A 22,659-nucleotide genomic window follows, 5' to 3' on the forward strand; every position below is an offset into this window, starting at 1 on the left:
TTAGTGGTTATATGTTGTGCTTACAGATAGGAACCTTGCATAGCTTCTTCTGAGAGGCTCTGCCCAGCAGTTGAATGGGACAGATGCAGATAGATACCCATAACTAAACATTGGACCCCTATGGAAGAGTTAGGGAAAAGATTGAAGGCCCTGAAGATGGTGCAATCTCACAAGAAGACCAACAGTGCCAACTAACCTGGACCCCTGAGAGCTCCCAGAGACTAAGTCACCAACCAAACAGCATTTGCAGGCTGTTCCAAGGCTGTTGTCACATACGCAGAAGAGGACTGCCTTGTCTTGGCTCCATGAAAGAGAATGCTCCTAACTCTGCAGAGACTTGATGCACCAGCCTGGGGAATACTGGGGACATCCTCTCAGAGGCAAACGGGGAGGGGGGAGGGGAGAAACCCTGAGAGAGGGCACAGAGAGGTGGTGTAGCAGACTGGCCTTGACAGAAATCTGCCTGCCTCTGCCTCCCAAGTGCTGGGATTAAAGGTATGCATCACCATGGCCCAGCTAGCACTTGGGATTTAAATAAATAAATATATTTTTAAAATTACAATTATTCATATTTTATTAACATGTAGACTAGTCTATAATGTGTGATGTTAGTTTAAAGAAGTCAAATATTTTGTATTGCATGAGCATGTCTATTAACTGTCTATTTTTAGTATTGTAGTAAAACTATAAAATCTGTTCTTTGAAAACAAATGAAATATGATATATCCTTCAAGCAACCCACCCTCAGGTAATTTCTTAAACTTTATATAAATCTATGCTGGTATCTAGAATGTCTTGAGTGTGCATAAGGCCATGCAGAGAATCAATCTACAAATACACACACACACACACACACACACAAGAGGTATAGAAATCACAGATAATGTCAAATACAGATATACATCTCATTCTCCTCCTCCTACAAAACATTCTGTGAAGAGCTGAGTATGATACAGGGAAACTCTGTCTTCAGATAGTCTATTTCTACTTACAAATTCAAATGTTACCTACACAGTATAGTTTCGGGCTTTAGCTGTAAGCTCTGAACATTATTTTTACAGTAGGCAGACGTGGTAGGCTTCACAAAACACCCATGAGTATCTTCACAGGGCAGATATAAACTCTTCTTTCATTTTGTAAATCATTGTGTCATCCCCAAAAGACACTGCTGTTCCTAGGCATGGATCCAAAGTTTGGCTTCACTCAAGAGTTAGCGGGCTACATACATCTTCAGAAAATAATTCAGGACAAGGGTGGTATCACCTTGAAAGAACTGAGTATTTAACATTGCTTCAAAGACAGAAATGCATGCTAAATGAATGACAATGGATCTGCCCTTTGCTGACAGTCTAGAGTTTCTAGACTGTCTTGAAGAAGTCTAGAAGGCCATCCTGAAGGAGGCTTGGGCAGAGCTCACAGAACGTTTGCATGCGGGTGGCACACCATTAACACTTCCCAAAGCCTTTCTGAAGGGGAGATATCTCATAAGGTGTGAAATACAGTTCTCTAAAGCAGTAATGAGGCTCCAAGAAGACTCAGTTAACAAAAAGACTGAGTTGGGCCTGGTGGTACATGCCTTTGATCCCAGCACTTGGGAGAGAAATGGATCCCTGTGAGTCCAAGGCCAGCAAAGTCTGCCTAGAGAGACCGCTGTCTCAAAAAGAAAAGAGAACTCTGGACATGAAAGGAACTCACTTTTTCTACTATTCCATTTTCTTCAAGAGAACAGTGACTACTGGATACTTAAATAATGATTTAAAAAAAAAAGCTTTAGAAGTATAAATATCTGATAGCCTGGGTTTATTATTTGGTATTCCAGGTCTGTTTCAATGGGTTATTCTTCAAGGCATCTCTTGAGATATGCAGGACTTTCTATCTTCCACTCATCTGCCCTGTGGATTCTTTTGTTATCACAAGGCACCTTGAATGGTAATGGTCCCAGAATATACTTTGTGATATTGTGCCTGGGCAGTGATGGGTAGTTGACTGAATTGCTAGGATTTTCCTACAGATAATTCAGTCATCGGGCCTTAAGTGCTTCCACAGGGATTTTGCAGACACCTTGCCTTCTATGTGTGAATAACAAATATCTCTAATTTTTCAGAAAATCAGATGTCAGGTGTACCTCTGCCTCAACTTTGCTGTAGTGTCAGAGCAGAAAGCTCTGCTGAACTGTTCTTGCTGGGTACCAAGCTGTGGGGCATTAGTGGCCTATTCTTGCAGGTACCAAGAAGGTTGTACGACTGGCTCATTGTTGCTATGGTACCAAGGTAGAAAGCACTTCTGAGTCATCCTTGTTTGGCACAAAAGTGGAAGCATTGCTGGGCCATCCTGGGTACCACTGGGAATCTTTTATGTTAAGAATCCCAGCACCTTTTGTAAATACAGTTGGCAGTTGGAAGAATGGGTTGTGTTAAATTTAAATACTTTTTCCTACCCACAGGAGGCCAGGTCTAGACAGTAGAAGAAATATTGCTTCCTACTTCTTTGGAAGTTTGGTTGAGTGATTTATCATCTTTAGTCACCAGATTTCTCCAAACAGAAGAACAGAAGGAGAAATTATTAAATAAAATTTCTTCCTTCTCTACAGGAGACCCAGATGACAATGGCAATTTGTTAACTTCTGGAAGTAAAAGAGTGATTAGGGAGAAATAAATCTTCTAGCATTTCCCTACATCTTGAACTCCTTTTATGACTGCCTGTTGCCAAGTTCTGCATACATTCTAGCTTCATCTTGACAAAGTTGTAAGCAGAGGTGATATCCAATCACTTTGGTGATTAGTTGTAGGATCTTTCTTAAGTGTAATGCAAAGCGATAATCAATAATCAATATCTGTGGATGGTACTCTTTGTAACCATGCAGGAATGACTGTATACATTGATAGGACTATTATGAGAAACTATTGACATGTAGATACAACAGAGTGCTTGTATCTGCCATAGTCAGGATCTGATTTAATCACCTATGAGCACACATTACACATCTGCCTCTCTGCTACAATCCCAGCTCACTCTGGTGAATATATCTTTGCTCTGTTTTCCAGGTAACCTTGGTCTTGGGCATCAATCCATCTATGGTCATCTAGTAATGAATGCATCGTCTTTTGCATGCACACCCTTTGTTCCAGTCGGAGATTATTCCAGTGCTATGTTGTATTACAGACATTAAGAGCTAAAACAAATGGATCAAAATATTTGAGAATGAGCATTCTCTAGTCCATTGCATCAATCAAGCATAAATCTTAGAGAAAAAACAACTGATCAATGGTGTGATCCTATGTGCGATGGATTTAACAATGGATAAGCATCTTATTACTACTCTTACTTTTAAATAAATATAGAAACAAAGAAATTCTAGACCCTTTAACTCTTGGTTTCATTTATTTAACACTGAGATTCTCACCTTTTTATCAATCTAACATAAAAGACAATTAATGTTTCTTGGGTCTGCTTCAATTGATTCTGAAAATAATTCATGGTGAGGGACCCAGACTAGACAACTCCAGTTTGCCTGTCCTCAACACCAATTTTATTTTTAACATGTAAACATTGGAATGTTCACTAGTCATGGCACTGATAGAAGATTTTAGCACATGCCCTTTTAACCCAAAGTTGTCCAAGGATAGGTTGGACTCTCTGGGGAGCCCTCTTATTTATTGGAAGGTTTATCACTGGCAAAATAATTCCATTTCATTATCAATATTATATTTCCTCTTTCTGATGGACAAAAGCAGAGTCACATTCTCTGAGGTTCTGTACTGTGGCACGACTTTGTGTAAATAAAGATTGCAAAGTCTAAAACATTGGCTGAAATCAGTGATAACTTCCAGAGACGGGCAGGGGATGTCACACAATCCTAAAAGGTAAAAAGATCGTTTAGAATTGAATGGATTCATTATAACAAAACAGGATGCCAAAAAGGGGCTTGCTGGTGGTCTTAGAGTCCTCGCTGAAACTACCCTTAACACACTGCAGTGTGATGAGATTGGGTATTGTGCCCTGCCATGGAGATGGATCATGTAATCTAAATGTCAACTCTGTGTTTTCTGACTAAGAATCGATGAAAGAGTAAATATGTCATATATACATGTAAAAATAATACACAGATTCAGAGGATTGAATACAGAAGCAGATTCTAGGATTCAGACATCTTCCATCAAACTAAATTTTGTACTGTGTAATTAATGCTAATAATATCAATAACTAAATGCTCAGCATATTTGTCCTTGAACTAATTAATCATTACTTACAGAGTTCTGAGTTGAAAATATGTCTTTGACTTCATATAAATACATATATTCTCCATAAACATAAGGTTAAGGATCTTATAACAATGTCTCAGAATGATAAAAGTTCTCAGGCTTGAAAGCTTGAGAGCTGATTTTCAAAAATCAGCAGTAGCACTCAGATCAAAGAACTCCTCCACCTATGCCAATGTAGCCAATGGGTCTCAGTTAATTCATGAACTACACCAAGTGCCAGATTTCATAAAAGAGACCTTATCAAGCATTCTTGTGTCTTCCTTTCAAAGGGAATTATCAGAAACACACCCATTCCATTTATTTGCTTGGAAAAAAAAAAAACAGAAATTCTACACTGAGAGGTAACTTTAAATCTTGAGCTTTATACACTTCACCTATGGAAAGTATCCATACTTATTTAACTCTTACACCCTGCAGCCATTGATTTACACGTATTTTTCTAACCACCCAATAATCAATCAATAACAAATTTGAGGAGGGATTTGAGTAAGGAAGAGAAGAAACATGACTTCGAGCAGTAGCTTCCTGCCCATCACCATCCGCCTGCCGCTCTCCTGGATGTTCTTCAAGGAACCTGCAATGCATGCTTCCCCTGCTAACATCTCTGTCTCTGCAAATCACACAGTTGCTACTTTTATCACTCCACTCTTCCCTATAAATTTTAAAATCTGTTAGAGAGAAGAAGGATCAGAGGCAGTTGTTCTTTTATAGGGATATCTGACCAGATGCCTTGGGATTCATAATATTTGATATTTAGTGCTCTGTGGCCAGAAGGTGAACCAAAATTTAATACAGCTAGACAGATCGCCCATTCTGGGAAATAACGACTTCAGACTTTTGTGCGGATGCAGTCACGTGGGCGGTGCATCTCAGGAACTGCTCCCCCTCTAATCTCATATCAGCTAATAGAGACTTTATATAAATTGCGGCCAACTATAAAACCTTAGATTTAAAGGATACTAAAAAGTTGGTGGTGGCTGGCTCAATGAGCTCACCACGGAAGGACAAATCAAATCCTGAGAAGACGGATGAAAGTTATATAGAAATATTATGAGAATGAAGCTAAATTAACTAAAGAACAGTAGAGAGTGTCTTAGCGGCGTGGTGCATATCAATAAGAGCCTGGGAAAGTATCTTAATGGGATCTGAAAGGTAAGATCAAGGTCAAAACTCATGAAATCCGGTGTGTCTGTTTAGTCCTCCACTACAAGCAAGTTCTTTCAAGTGACATTTGACTTGTAAATTAGCCAACGTTCATTTTCTAAATTTTTGCTACTGTTTAACCTTCACAAGAAAGAAGGCTAAATAATTAACAAAATTCGGGTATTTTAAACTTTTCAGTGCTAGTAAATTATATTATCTTTGGTGGGGGCAGCAAAGACAAGGCTCATTCTATCACTCAGACTAGACTTTGACTCACATTAATCATCTCTCGGGGTCTCAAGTGTACACCCAAGCCTGGACAACACTTTATTATCTTAAGATTCAAATTCTGTTACTATAGAGAGAGCAAAATCCCTATAGCTGTATTTCCTGTTACTCAAAAATCTTAAAGCAATAGACCCCCTCAGCATTCAATCTCACCCACACTTCCTTCTTCCCCACCAGACTAAAACCACATAAACAGAGCTAAAGCTTCAGAGATTGTGAAGTAGGTGGGGAGAGAAAAAATACAGGGATTAAAACTTTCCAAAGAAGTATCAGTCAGCACCATCTCAGACTCTGACTCTGTCCTCACGGTGCAGCAATGGATGTACCATGTTCTATTTATAGGATTGTTGGTTCACAGCTCCCCTGCTTTCCTGACCATCGGTACTAAATAATAAATTTAATAAATCTCTGAAGATCTCCTAAGATTTTATATAAATGGAGCATATGCAAATTGTGTTAAGAGATCTTGAACTCCAAACCAAAACAGGGAAGAAAAAAATAATCCAACTAGAAAATGTGTCAAAAACATAAAAATATATTTCATCATGCAGGAGAGGTGGATGGGAAAAAATCTGTACATGAAAAGAGTGGAACTTTATTACCCATCAGAGGAATTTGAATGACTTCTATAAAGATATATCATGACACATTTATCAGAATGGTTAAAATTAATGAAAAGCGATGACAGCTGTGAAACCTGAGGAGGGGCATGGTCACTCACATATTGTCTGGAGGGATATGGAGTGACACAGATGTTGGAGGAAATGCTGTGATGATTGTCATTAAGCTAAGCTCACCATTGTCAGACATTCTGGAAACTGCACTCCTGGGAATTTAGCTGATAGACTGCAAACTAAAGTCACACACACACACATACACAACACACACACACACACACACACAAAATCTACATATAGATGTTTATTGTATCTTTGTATTCCTGATAGCTAAAATGGCTGCAATCTAGACAATAAGAAGATGGTTAACAAAGCACACTACTCAATAGAAAGGGGACAATTAACAATGGCAACCAAAAATCTTTCCTCTATTAAACCTTAGTCAGACTCTAAGAAGTCTTTGACTCTACTGAACTTACTCCATAGCCCTTAGATTTTTAGACTGAGCATTAACATAATCTCCAGTATCCTAAAACTACATTTGGCGAGGTGACCCTAATCTCCCCTAAACTACCTACCTAAGAACTCTTAAGGTCATGAGTCAGAAAACACAGAATCCATCCTTCTAATTCTTGAGATTAGATTACACTCTGTTTTCCATCAGTTCTTTTGAAGAAGCCCAGAGCAGGTGACATAGAAGGTTCTTCCTATGAGCTTTTTATTTTCTTGGGTCGTCACCCTCTTGTTGGATTCTGGTCTAGTCCTTCATTCTCTCTTAATTTTGCTTAGCCAACCTTTCACATGGGAGAGTGACATTCTTAACACATGTTAAAGCTACCTTACCATCTTAGTGTTCAGCTTTACTTACCTTTGTCAGTACACAAAACAGACAAGATCCATCTGACTGGGTTGCATTGAGAAAAAGAGAAAATAAGCCAACCCCAGCTTGTACACACTGCCCATTGGCATGTATGTGAAAAATACATTTAGGGATATAGTCACAAAAGTTGGGGACAAAATGATAGCTCCAAGCTGTTAAAGATGAGATATGTGTCAAAGTAAGGGCTTGAAGGTAGCTATAAAAAGCTTTTAGTATAAATGTCAAGCAACCTGTTTTTGTTAATTAATACTAAGTGTGTGCAGCACAATGTTCTCTCTGAGAATATTGCTTGCTGAGTTTGAGAAGTTTAAGCATGTATGACATTGCCTATGTCATTCATCCTCTATAAACCTGTTTAATCAGACCATACTATGAGGGCTACATGGCAAGGAATTTCTCTGAAGGGGAAATAATGTCTGCAAGTTATACAAATTTCCTTAGGATAAAAACTTAAAGCTGGGGGTTAAAGGTAATATTTACCTTTAATATGTTTGAAAATTGAAAATCAGAGTAGCAATTGCATCAAAATTTCCATTAGCCATATTTTCAAGGAAATTACTATTGTAGTAATGGTCCACAGGGTAGGCATACACTGATGAATGGCAGTCCTGTCACTCAAATGATACACAGACAAGGATAATGAGATCCATTCCAATGGTTCTGTGTTCAGTATTAAGTTACATATGACCGTCTTAGTTAGTATAAGGACACCTGTCACATTTGCCCATCAGTGATGCAATAACTCAAGGACATGTTTCCCAGAACATCTTCTGAGAACACAGGCACAGGACTGAATTTCCAGGATTCTGGAAGCCCCTACAGAATAAATAATATGAGCTGTTTCACCCATGAGCATCTCAAATAATGATAAATTTCAGTATGTAGTCTATTATAATGTCTTTAAACATTTGAATCTAGAAGGCTTTTATATTTTTTTATTAAATTTGGTTTGGTTAGAATTTTTTTCCGACCCCACTTCAGTCAGTGTGTGTGTGTGTGTGTGTGTGTGTGTGTGTGTGTGTGTGTTTTATTGACCTTTGTAAAGATATTAGTTCTGAGTTCAGGTCTTAATTTCCTTGGGATGGGACACTGGTCAAGTTTCATGCAGCTTCTCATTAGAATCTCTGTTCTTGGAGGATCAAGCATCTTCTTTAACTTTTCAGACAGGAAAAGACTTCTTGTTGACCTTTCCTCAGGCTGAGAAGATCATACTTCAGGTTCTACAAGCAGATTGTTTGGCAACTGATGTTCTGCCTGCATCTAAAGATGAAGACCCATGAACAAGGAGGGGTGTGGGCTGTGTCCTTGGGTAGATGGTATGGCATTAGTACAATGTCCGTATGTTCTCATGGACGATACTGGGACAGTGATTTGCTTCAAGGTTTATAAATGAGACTGTAGAAGCTTGTCCAATACATAGGTGTGTGTAGCTTTTACCTCAACAATTTTGCTATGCCAATGACTGTCCCTAGTGAGGCAGGATTGCCTGAAGTCACAGATATGCTTTGATCCATGATGGAACTAGATCTGCACTCTACAAGTCATTCCTGTTACTCGCAGATATCATGTCTCACTATATATAGATCTTTGAAAGTACAAGGTATTTTCTAGATCACAATAGTAACATGCTAGAGCCAGGTATGAGGACATCAAGATCCACAACAAGAAAGACATAGACACATCCTTGTCCTGTATTACAGATGCCCATATATCTTGGTGGGTATCTGGTTGTATATGATGTCTTTACTGTTCATCTTGGAAAGTGAAACCTGTAATGAGGCCTTGGCAAAACAGTTGCTTCCGTGGCACCTTGATAATGACAATTGAAACATTATGTGATGGCTTGTATATGCTCAGCCCAGGGAGTGCCACTATTATAAGGTGTGGCCCTGTTCCAGTAGTCCTTTTTGGGAGAACACATGGCACGTAGGTGTGCGCTTTAAGATGCTCATTCTAGCTGCCTGGAAGCTGTCTTCCACTAGCAGCCGTCAGATGAAGATGGAGAACTCTCAGTTCTGCCTTCACCATGCCTGCCTGGGTGCTGCCCTGCTCCTACCTTGGTAAAGAGCCTGAACCTGTAAGCCAGTCCAATTAAATGTTGTCCTTTGTAAGACTTGCCTTGGTCACGGTGTCTGTTCACAGCAGTAAAACTCTAAGACACACTGATACTAGGCCATAAAGAGAATATCAATTTGTCAATAGCACCCTGTAGTCAATAATTTACTGATTACAAAAATACAACTTAGCAAATCCAAACCTCATTGGAGAATGAAAACAACAAAGTCCACAGTACTGTGGTAAAAATTATAGGCACAAGACTTCTATGACATGACTCATGTAAGCTTTGAATTTCATTTGACAATATCCCTTAATAATTGTTAAGGAAATTCTAATCTTAACTCACAGCTGCCAATGTGATATAAAAGGTACTGTTGCATAGAAACACTTATTTTCTCCTTATCATTTCTTATTCTAATTCTCCAAATGTTCAATGAGGACATTGAAATTCTTAATTCAAGTATAATTAATACACAATATTTGAAATATTTAGTCTCCAACCCATGGGAACCCAGTAAAGTCTAAATTCTTTTAAATAGATTATTAGCATTACAGTGGCAATCAAACATGGTTTTGAGAAATATGACTTAAGATAATATTTATTTTAAATAAAAAGCTTGGTTTCATTTTGTCTTGAACCTAATATATCTACATGTTGCCATTACAATTTGTCAAACTAACTGTGTGGGTTATCAACTAATTCTGAACATTTAATGGTAGTCACAATTTAGTAGGTTGCAGTATTATATATTAAATATTAACCCAAAGAGGAAGTGAGAATTTGAGTTACAGGCACCTTAGCTTAATATTCAGTGCCTCTAATATTTCATAAGTCAGTCCAGTGGGACATCATTTCAGTCTTCTATGTAACTCACTTTGTGAATGGAGCACCATTGATTAAGTATACGTGTGTGTGTGTGTGTGTGTGTGTGTGTGCAAACATGCATGTGTGTCACATGCACATAAATGGTAGGATAAATGTACACATTCACTTAAATTTAAGGGACCAGAACAGTGCATTTGCCGCACTTCTCCATCAGTCTCTGTCTTATTGCCTTGAAGCTAAATGTCTTCCAGAGCTAGAAGTTGAGCCTGTCTTCACAGCCAGTGTGTCCCAGGTCCCACCTGGCTCCCCCCTCCATGAAAACCTACACACATGTACACACACAATTCAAAATTAAATAAATACCTTTAAATTTATCTAAAAATGATCAATCAGTGGCCTAAATGTGAAGGGATCACTCAACCAAGCAAGAATATTTCAATGATAGATTTGAACTGTAGAGTGTGGACTGGGTGGGCTTTGAAGGAAACATTTGGAATGACATGTAAAATAGGTAGACACCCACAAAATGGATGTGTGGGTTTTGTTGCCAGACACTAAAAAGAGAAAAACAAAATCACAGCTCACATAGAGCAGTGTGACTATATCAAGAATTCACATGCCAAAACATATGTACTACATGGTTTTTATGAAAACAGCAGCCAGATGCCTTTCCTACAATGGAGATGTGAAGGAAGCTTCACCTCCCCAGATAAGTTACTCACATGTTTCTTTACAATAGAAAAGGCTACATGGTAAGGACTCTGAAAATACGTATTTACTCATGGGTGGAGCACACAGTGTGTTTATGTGATAACATTACATTATATACTGTCTCTTAGTGGTATTTCAGTTAAGGACATTTTGGCTTATAAGAAAGTCTGCCTTTAGCACGAAGGTATTTCTTGTTAATTTCAGAGTACCCTCACTGTGGCTATTAGACAACTTGAACCATATCGTAACTCTGCAAAGCCTAAGAAAGATAGCATTTGCAACTTGACTAACAATGTAATTTATAGAGAGCTGAAATGTGTACAGGGGCATTGCACGCTTCTTATAAAGTGTGTTGTTGTTTATACTATGGAATTGAAGGGACTAACTCCTCTTTATCATCTCCCTATTCATCGTGGAGGAATTAAAATGAAATCAATAATGTGGTAAAATTACCATAAATAAATAAATATATACATACATACATACATACATATATACATGCATATATACATACATACATACATCTCAAAATGAAGCTAACTGGAACTGAGATTCTCAGTTTCCCTGTGATTGACAGCAGCCTGCAAAATAGCTAATCAGTCTGAAAAGACTCTTTTGTGAAAATGAGCTCTTAGACTGAGAGCTGTCAGGATCAATAAATGTGCATCTTAAATTTATAGACAGCCATTCAACGTGAAATTTGCTTAAAATCATTTTCTGCTTATACATTCAATTCCCTGGTCCCCTGTTTAACAGCATTAGTAAGTCACAATACATGACAGTGGACTGGAATGTCATTCTTCTACTTGGGGATACTACTACTGTTGTTTCTGACTAATTAATTAGCCATGTAACTTTCTAAGCATTGACTTATAGGAGCAAGGCAAGATTACTCCAGTTTATTTACTTAGTGTTATCAAAATGAGTATTATTGTAAAGTTGAAGAGTCATTCATTCAAAAGTGCATATCTGATGTCTGGAGAACAGGATATGCTTAATATATCTCTGTGGGTTTAATGGATGGCACATATCCAAACAGTTACCAGCATCTTTAACTGAATGCACACACAGTAATTTATTCTTGCATTTTATTTAAGAAACAGAATGGAGAAGGGTGCAGTCTGCTTCCTCTATCTCCATAGTCCCAAAGTAATATTGTTGCTCAACATAACATATTATTGTGGCATTCTCTCTGCAACTCAAAATCTTGTGTGTGAATGTCTGTGTGTCTATGTCTGTCTGTGGGTTAATGTGTCCATGTGTATGTCTGTGTATCTATGTATGTCTGTATGTCTGTGTGGATGTAGACGGGTGTCTGTGTATGCATATATGTATGTATCTGTGTGTCTCTGTGTGTTTATCTGTCTGTGGGTCTATATGTCTGCGTGTCTGTGTGTTAGTATGTGTTTATGTGACGATGTCTGTGTGTGCATTTTATTGTGATCTGTATGTCTGTGTCTGTGTGTCAGTGTGTGTCTATGTGTGTGTGTCTGTGTATCTATGTTGGTGTGCCTGTGTGTTTGTATGACTATGTGTATATGCCTCTGTATATGTCTCTGTGTGAATCTGTGTGTGTGTATATGTGTGTATGTGTATGTCTGTATATGTGACTGTGTCTGTGTGTCTGTGTGTATATTTCTGTGTGTGGCTGTATGTCTGTGTGTCTATGTGTCTGGTCTGTGTATTGTCATCTGGGATAGGCTTCTTGTCTTATGCCTTGATAATATTCATTCAGAGAAGAATTAATACACAGAGAAACTGAACAAAATAATCAGGCTGATAATCTGAACTCTTGATTCTGTCATTTCCTAATTAGGAATTTACAAAACTAAGAGCCATATAGCAAAAATTAGGTATATATTGTGAAAAAAAGTTGGGATTTTAAGCATTCCTAGAATTGAGTTACCTGCATGGATATATTTTCTGTCATCCCCTTGAAAACCTGTTCCTTCAGACAGATATAAGCTAAAGTATTTTTCAAGGTGTATATGTATTATAAAAAATAACAAAATGTTGCATATTTGGACAATTATTCTTTCCTGCTCTACTAAAGTAGTTTACTTGCCTCTGTACCTGGCACACTTCTGTGGGCACAAAGAGGAGATGAAGGCATCTAGACCTTAAGACAGAATTCTACAGTGACGGCTGCCTCATCTATCAGCTTTAGCTAACCAGAGTGCTTCAGAGACCCCTACATTTAACAACCACAGATTACTCACTAATCCAGTGACATCCTTTCTCTGGACGGACTTTTTCTTTTGGGTTTTACCTTTCCTTTGTCTGAGTGCTAGATGCTAACACTGACTAGACACCTCTTCCTGCCGTGCTGTAGTAACACTTGACACAGACTCTCCATTGGGAACAGCTGGTTGCTCGATGCGAAGTCTGAATTATCCCACTGGCAATCCAATTCACATTTTTATATAACTACAGCTCCCAAAACCGTTTTGTAAGTTTGCTACAGAAAAGGTAGGGATGAGGGATGAGAGAGAGAGAGAGAGAGAGAGAGAGAGAGAGAGAGAGAGAGAGAGACTTACTGTTACAGGTTCTTGTCATCTGTTTACATGATAAAGAATTACAGAAGCAGCTTAAAATCAGATGAACTATCATCCTGCTTCACAGAGCATGCACTGTTGAAAGCAAGTATTGTAACATAATGACTATAGGATTAGGAGGGAAGAAAGTTGGAGACTTAAGGAGAATTGCACAGATGAAGACATGAATGAGGATATAACATAACTGTAACCACTGTGAATCTAATTCATTAATTCCTTTGTTTATAATGCAAATAATGTATTTTTAGTTAATTTACCTCATAGTACAGAATGTGGTTCCACTTTTTTCATGTGACCATGACACAAATGACGTATTTTTAGTTCAGTCACTTCATGATATAGAATATGCCTCCATTTTTTTTTCAGGTGACTCACCAGTATTGGAATCTAGTACCTGCCCTTGGTACTGACTGCCATGTTAAGAATTTCCTCTTCCTTTCTCACCATTAAAACAAAGCAAATACAAGTTTACTACTATTCTAGCTTTCTCAAAATTACTTTGCATTGATTGAAATACCTACCAACTTCTTGCAGAATGCATTGTGCAAAGAAACAAATATACCACTCTAGTCTCCAGGGTATGAGTTCCGCAGCAATTGGATAAGAACTGAGCCATACTGTGGCCAAGTGTCATCCTGACCTCATGGGATAAACAGGCTTTTAACTTATGCAACTGCATTCCATAAATTATTAGACATTCATATACAGACTTACATGCCATTTTAAGTTTAAGCACAACATTCTAAACAATTAAAAAATGATCAGCATTGGTTAGCTAACAGAGTTGATGTTGGCTTGATAAATATGAACACTGTGGGTTTACTTGGAATTACATTTAGCTTTGTGGGTGTTTAAAACTCATCTAAAATTTCTTTATACCTAATCTAATAAAATTATTTCAACATGGCTAAATATATTTAATTCAATTCGTCAGATGGAAGAAGCCAGTCTTGGAGCAAGCTAACTTCTGAGGCACTCTCATGGGTATGGCAAAGAATGCTAGTCAGTTCTCCATTTACGGAAGACTGTGGAATTATTTCCACCATACATTCCATGATGGTGCCCCTGTAGTTGAGGATAAGCTTCAGTGGACATGTTTTGGACCATTATGAAGAGAAGAGAAAACTGACTTTCAAAGCTTCTCTGAGGATGAAGTATGCATGTGCGCATGCGCCCACACAGAGGCAGAGAGAGTGAGAGACAAAGAGATCATAAATTAATAAATAAATGTACTAATTGAAAGGCTCACAAAACAAACAACAATACTGTAGAACAAATACAGGACATGCTGCCTAATAACTTCTCCCATTGCAGCTCACACATCTATGTAGGTGAGATATAATTATATAACTTCCTTTAATGGACCCCTTTGGTTTCTATCTCCCTTCTAATTTTCACATTAATTAAGCAAGACAGTTGTGCAAACAGAAAAGATAAAACTTTTCATGGAGACTTATTAGACTTGAGTTTATCTTCTTAACATCAAATTATCTTTAACTTATTGGGTAGGACAGTTTTTCTTCACATACCTTTCTCTTTGAGAAGATGAGTAATATTTTAAATATGTGGCTCTTAGATCTGGTTATTAAAATAGCCTGAAAGGCTGCCTGCCCATGTGTGGACATCATCTTGGGAAAACAACTCAGAAGCTCTGAGTCTAATTAGGACCCAATTTTGAAAGGCACATTTTTTTCTTACAACTCAAAGTATCCTGTGTGACTCTATCTGAATGATCATGAAATAGATGAAATAGAACCATACCTGTGGCATAGACTAAATTTCCCTACATATACATACACATATACATCATATATACATATATACATATATGTGTGTTATGTATGTATGTGTGTGTGTATATATATATATGTATAAAATCATCTCTTCCAAATATGCTGAAGTCAGATTTGTAGACCCATTATCACTCTCCTGTCAAGTAGAAACTCTTGAATATGAGGATTAATTTTTGCAAAATAATATATCATTACATTAATCTATGCACATTAATTAACACATGGACATCAAGGCTTGCTAAAGAGATGCACAGGCCTCTGTAAATAATTAACATCTGCAGAGACAAAGAACACATAGAATTCTTTGACATTTCTAGTGATTATGAAGACAAATTGTGAAACAGATTAAAGAAACTGCACTTAAAAAGGGTATAGTGACACACACCTTTAATCCCAGCCCTCGGGAGGCAGAGGCAGGCCCATCTTTGTGAGATTGAGGTCAACCTGGCCTATGCAGCAAGTCTAAGACAGCCATGGCTACACAGAGAAACCCTTACTTGAAAAAGCATAAAACAAAAACAAAAACAAAACAAAACAAAACAAAACTCTTGAACTGCTGTTTGGGAACTATAGTAAGAGTATAATAAAAATCACTGAAGGACAGAATCTATTAGAAGTAGCAGTTATGCATGCTGTTTCTAAGTTCTCAATATATTTCTTTATTTCAGTGATGACAGAGGAATCCTTGGAGTAGGGTTCAACATCCTTCAAGAAATGTCCAGGATATAGTTCATCTTATGCACGCATAGTAATTGAGTGTGCACCCTCAGGCTGTGTGAGCTCCTTGGTCTCAGCAGGGTGACTTTACCTGCTCATGTTGACACAGCTGCAAGAGGCCTGTCTGGGGTTCAAGGCCAATCTCTCTGACTTTGACACATATAATTTTGTCTATTAACCTTACTTCAGTGAAACTAACTTCATAAACTTTTCAGCCTTCAGTGATAATTACCAGTGGCTTCCACCAGAAGCCTTGTTAATTTCAGCCCAATGCCAAATGCTTGTTCGTTTATTTATTTGGCAAATGCTTTCTGAAATAAGAGTTAGTGGGCCTCACAGATGAATCATACATTACTCTCTTTTCTCCTAGAGGAGGAAGAGCATAAGCCAAGACAGGTTTGCAGTAGCAGTCTCGACATTCTGTGTCTGTCACTCCTTTTGTGCAGGCTGAAAAGATAATGGAAATGTGGTAAATATACACTAGGAATATGATTCATCTTTTTAATGAAACCATGGCTTTGCAGTTAAATGGATAGAATTAGAAAATCTTATCTTGCGTGAGGTAGTCCAAACACTGAAAGACAAATGTGAACTTCTTTCTCACCTGGGATTCTTAGCACTTCATATATGAATATGGCCCTGAGTAGATATAGAATCCAGGAAAAGAAAAATTGAATATTTCAAGGATATCGGGGCATAGGTTGGGAGTATTATAGAGAAGAATATCTGGGTACAAATGGTCTGATCTGGGAAATGGGGGAGGGGCTCTAAGTAGGGATGGGGGAGGGAGAAACGGAAGGAGGTTAAAATACTCACTAGTAAGGATATCTGAAAAAGTCATAAGGATCACACTACTAACTATTTAACCAAAAAGCCCTGTAAGGTGCATAACTGCATATAAATATATACACATAGTTTAAATGAATTTTTGCCCATTTGGTCTGAGAACTCTCCCTCCAAGAGCCAGAGCTCACTTAACAAAACCCCCAATACGAAATAAAAGAAGGCCTATTTTGAGTTGACAATGTTGTTTAAAAGATTCCCAAAACATAGAGCCTATTGCTATTGCTCTTTGTTGTCCCCCCAGAAGTGGGAGGTAAGTCTCTATTGCTGAAGATACCCTGTACTTTGAAGATAAAGACCAAAGGACCTTAAACTGGGTTTGCCCTGAAACACCCTCCAGGAGATTAGCTTTCATAGAACCAGAAGATGATGTACAAGCTTCCAAAGGAGGAAGGCAACCTCTAGTCCTATCAGCTACACGCCTCTCAGCCACAACAATGACCAGCAAGTCACCACTACCCTAATGGTACAATTACGTCACACATAACTTGGGAGTAGCCAACAACTTTCTAATTGGATTTAAGACCTATTCAACAATGTTGAATTAATGTGTGGTACTGGAAAAAAAAAAAAACCTAACCAAATAGCCAGTGCTAGGGAAACTGTGGCTATTGGAGGAGAATCTATAACCAGCACTTTAGTAAAACAGTATAATTCCTAACTGTACTGTGAGCAGTGGTCCTTAGAATGTGAGGGCCAACACTATGTTTTAAGTGTTAATTACTATGCCTAAGACATCAAGGAAACAAAATGCCTCTAACCTATAAGCTCCCTGCCCAAGGACAGGTACTTCTTGAAAAATGCTGAGGGCTACTTTTATGGGAGATAATAAGTCACATGTTTTTATTCCCTCTAAATATGTTTGACACAACTACATCTGTAGGCAGGAAATAGGCCAGGATATATGGTTGCCCTTGATTGGATATAGACAGAAGGTACACAAAGCAGAAAAGACATTAGGATATATCTTTGACCCCAGTTGGACCTAATAGGATCTGATGGGAAATACGGTGGCCTTATGTGATTGCCTTTTTAAGTCTCTGCAAAATGTAATTCGCTGCTATTTTCTGGGAACCCAGAATGATCCTAGCTAGAGTCCATCATCTGGTCAAGTGTTTAAGTAAAGATTGCTTCAACTTTGAGTCAAAGATTGTGGAACTGGTCTTCTCCTTGGGATTTTTTTAGGTTAAATAAGCAGCTACATATAAGTGTAGTACTAACTCATTAAGGAAAGTTTTCTTTGCACCAGATGGAGACCGTTACAGAAAACCATAACCAATCCGTATGGAGAGTCTTACAGCCCAGTTTCAGTGGTTATATCTACAAAACAACTTCTGTACTTTAGGCTCAGGAAACATTGAGGAAAGGTGGGGGTGGGTGGGCAGAAAGATGGTAAAAACCAGAGAATCAAGGAGTTCGCTGTGAGGATGTGTCTCCTAGAAATATCAGAAGTCACATCAATCAATTCTCACCAGGACTCCCTAGACATGAGGTAAACAAGGACAGAAGCAATCGACGTGCCAGAGTGGACCAAGAAAAGCCTATGCGACCTCAACCCTACACAAAGAACTATGGGCAACTAAGGAGTATTGAGAGCAGGAGAAATTGCTTTCCCAAGGGAAGGACATGTCAATAGATTATCTAAAGCCAAATGGTCAGCCCTGAAAAGATGAATACAGTAATATCATGCAGACTAAGCAGATTATATTTAGTAGTAGTAGTAGTAGTAGTAGTAGTAGTAGTAGTAGTAGTATGCGTGTGTGTATGTGCGTGTGTGTGGTGTGTGTGTGTGTGCCTATAATAACAATTAGTGTTTAAAAAAAAGAATTTGGAAGAGAGCAAGGGAAGTTATATGGCGGGGGCACTTAGTGAGGAGAAAAGAAGGGAGCAAATAATAAAATTATATTATAGTCTTAGGGAAAAAGACAAGATGTAATAAAAAAATATTCACTATTAAAAGACAAAAGTTCTGGGCTGGAGAGATGACTCTGGTCTGCTCTTCCAGAGGTCCTAAATTCAATCCCCAGCAACCACATGGTGGCTCATAACTATCTCCAATAGAATCTAATGCCCTTTTCTGGCATGCAGGTGTTCATGCAGATACAGAGCAATCACAAGCAAAATAAATAAACATTTTTTTTTATTTGTTATAGTCTATGTTTACTTTCCAAGTGATTTTCCCTTTCCCGGTTCCCCCCTCCCCATAAGTTCCCTAAACAAATCTTAAACAAAACAAAAGTTCTGCTTGGGACAAGGGTACCACCAGAGTCTAGGCTTCAAATAGGCTAGGGCAGAGTAGAAAAGGATTTGCCAGAAGCTTCAGCATCTTCTTATTCCCTCCCCTACACCATCACCACAGGTCTCTTCCTGGAAGATTCTGGCTTATATCTTTCTCCTTGTTGTTCAGATTGTAACTGATTAAGCCACTTCAGGGGAAAACAAACAAACAAACGAACACAAAATAAAAAATAAACTAGAATTCACTACCATCCCGGGGCCCTTACCTTTCTCTATAGCCTCTGAGGATATTGGATATCCAGTACTTATCTGTCTTCTGCAACCACAAATAAATGAGATCCTGCCAGGGAGACTTTTAAAAGACGTCTACAGAATAGCGTTATATAAACTTTTTATAAAATGATTGGCAGAAATAGTAAAATGATTAGAGTGGAACTTCTAAGAATATTGGAGAAAGCAGGTGCTTAGAGGAACTTTGAAACTGAATGTTAGGTTATTAGATTGGAGGCAGAAATGAATAAATCTGAACCCAGGGCTGAGACGATAACCAGTAACATCAACTTTTCTGCCGGAGACCAATCAGCAGGGTAAAGAGAAAGGTATCTGAGAAATTATCAACTGACAAAATTTAAGAAATACAATATCCTACATAATTAACTATTTCTCCAGGTAGGCATTTAGTAATTTGTTCTTAATGAAATTAAAGGCTGTGGTATATTCTTTCTTTTTTCTGTTTTGGGCTTTTATTTAATATTGGGGATGATTTAGTAACAACTCACATAAATGAAGTTCATCTTTCCATTGTAGTCAGAAGTACACACATAACAACAATCTTCAGGAGATAAAAGGAGATATTGAAATCGATGTGGACATGCATCATAAGTCACTTATATTATGCTTAGGAGATCCAAGCATAATGTAGACATTTGGAATCAGACATTGGATTTGGGGAGTGGCATTATGTCTGTCTTCCCACAGTTATAGTGAAAAAAATGATCATTTATCACTAATCCTAAAGTCCTAATTTTGACTCTGGAACCCTCATGGTGGAATAATTCAACTTTTACTGGCTAACCTCTGTCCTCTGTCCTGGTATGTGCAACATCCACAAACACACTTAATCCAAGATCACCTACAGCAAAGCCGATCAGCTTTCTCCAGAGCATCCACACGTCCTGACGTTTTGAGAGGAGTGACCGGTTGGGTCCTATTCAGACCAGTTGTGTCCTATTCAGTCCCATGTGTGACACTGACACTTTAGCTTTCCAAGTTGCATTGTGTACTATGAGAATGATATTCAGCCCAGCCTCCTTTCAGATACCTGCCACTGTATTTTACTGAAGAATACAGAGTGTGCCTCAAAATATTTCAGTTTCCAGGTCCCAAAGAGGAGCTTAAATCTGCTTAATGTGCAGTAGCTTGGAGGATTTTTACAATCCTGACTTTAAAGCATTTCTCTCTTTGAATTAGAGAGTTCTGAATATCCACTATGGGAAATTTAGAGGGCAGAATATGCGGTTTTCAGCTACATTTGCATCACTACTCAGTTCTGCATTTCCCTGTTAAAAACAGACCTATAGAGAGGTTAACATCAGCACTGAAGCTTAGGGGACAACACTCCTTACACACTCCTTTCCTCGCTCACCAGAAAGGAAAAAGGAAAGGGAAGATATGGAAAACAGTCAGAGCAGAAATTCACAGTTCTTTCTACACAACAGATGATTCAATTTGCCTAACACAGGATTTGCCAATGGCTTCTGTTTCCCCGTTTCCATTTCTTTTTCTTTTTTCTTTTTTCTTTTTTTTTTTTTTTAAGATTTATTTATGGAAAGGCTCAGTGCAGCAGTGTAGGGTAATACCAGAACAGGGAAGTGGGAAGGGGTAGATGGGGGAACAGGAGGAGGGAAGCGGTCTTATGGGACTTTCGGGGAGTGGGGAGACAGGAAAGGGGAAATCATTTAAAATGTAAATAAAAAATAAATTGACTAAAAAAAAGATTTATTTATTTCATTATATGTAAGTACACTGTAGCTGTCTTCATACACTCCAGAAGAGGGCGTCAGATCTCGTTATGTTCTTGACTGCTGAGTCATCTCTCCTGCCCCTTCCATTTCTTATGACCTAAGGACAAATCCATTGTTCTCTCCATCCCTGCTGAGCTCTCTCTTTGCCGCCACACATCTTAAGTGGCCTCTGTCTCACTCATTGTGAGAGTTACATTGTCCTTTAATAAAACAGCGTTTTGTTTTTGTTTTGGAGGTTTTGTTATTGTTGTTGATTTTCCAAAACTTTCCCTGTTCTATGCGTCTCTGTGAGCCATCTGATAGTCTGTATTTTAACCTTAAAATTTCAAGTTTTACCTTTGGTAGGCAAACTATTTGGCACCATTGTTTTAGACTTAAGAGAGGAATAAATTGTAGTGTGGGAATCTTCTACTTTTTGGGAATCCACTTATAATTGAGTACAGACCATGTCTGTCTTTCTGGATTACCTCACTCAAGATGATATTTTCTAGTTCCATCCATTTGCCTACGAATTTCATGATGTCTTGGTTTTTAGTAGCTGAATAGTATGCCACTGTATAAATGGACCCCATATTTGTTCTTCATTCTTTGGATGAGGGGCATTTAAGTTTTTCCAGTTTCTGGCTATTACTAATAATGCTGCTGTAACATAGTTGAGGAAGTGTCCCTCTGGTATTGTGAGGCAATACCAATCTTTTGGGTACATGCCCAGGAGTGGTATAGCTGGGTGTTAAGGTAGAACTATTACCAATTTTCTAAGAAACCACCAAATTAATTTCCAAAGTGGATGTACACGTTTACCCTTCCACCAGCAATGAAGAAGTTTTCCCCTGGCTCCAAATCCTTGCCAGCATATGTGGTCACTTGAGTATTTGATCTTAGCCATTCTGAAGGGTGTAAGGTAGAATCTCTGAGTTCTTTTTTCATTTCCATAGTGATTAAGGATGTTAAACATTTCTTTAAGTGCTTCTTAGCCATCAGAGATGTATCTGTTGAGAATTCTCTGTTTAGCCTTGGAACCCATTTTTGATTGGGTTATTTGGTTTTTGGTGTCTAAGTTCTTGTGTTCTTTATATAGTTTGGGTATTAGTCCTCTGGCAGATGTAGGGTTGGTGAATCTTACATCTTCTGCCATTCTGTAGGCTGTGGTTTTATCCTATTTATCCCTGTCCTTGCAAACACTTTTCATATTCATAGCTGCTGTCCTTAGTGTATGAGGCACTGGCATCCTGCTCAGGAATGTTTCTCTTGAGCCATAAACACACACACACTCACACACACACAGTATATATATATTTTTTTTTCTCTTGAGCCATAAACACACACAAACACAGACACACAGACACACAGACACACACACACATACACACACACACACACACAATTCACAGACACAAAGAAACTAATTGATCAGGAGGGTCCAAGGGAGGAAGCATGAGTCTCACTCACAAGGGAAAACAAAACAGTCACTGGAAGTTGAGGGAGGGAGAAAACTTGGTAGGAGGAGGGGTGAGGAGAGGAAGTGGGTTGGTGATCAGGTATGGGAAAGGGGGTGTGAGAAAGGGCTGGACATGAGAATAGCAATTGATCCGAGTTATCTCTGGGACAGAGGAGTCTATGGGAGTGTCCCCAGCTGAGGCTGCTACCAGCTGGGGATATGGAGACTGAGGTGTCCAGGTCCTGTAGCATGTGGGACATCCAGTG

Source organism: Apodemus sylvaticus, chromosome 19, assembly GCF_947179515.1.
Source record: "Apodemus sylvaticus chromosome 19, mApoSyl1.1, whole genome shotgun sequence".
Lineage (NCBI taxonomy): Eukaryota > Metazoa > Chordata > Mammalia > Rodentia > Muridae > Apodemus > Apodemus sylvaticus.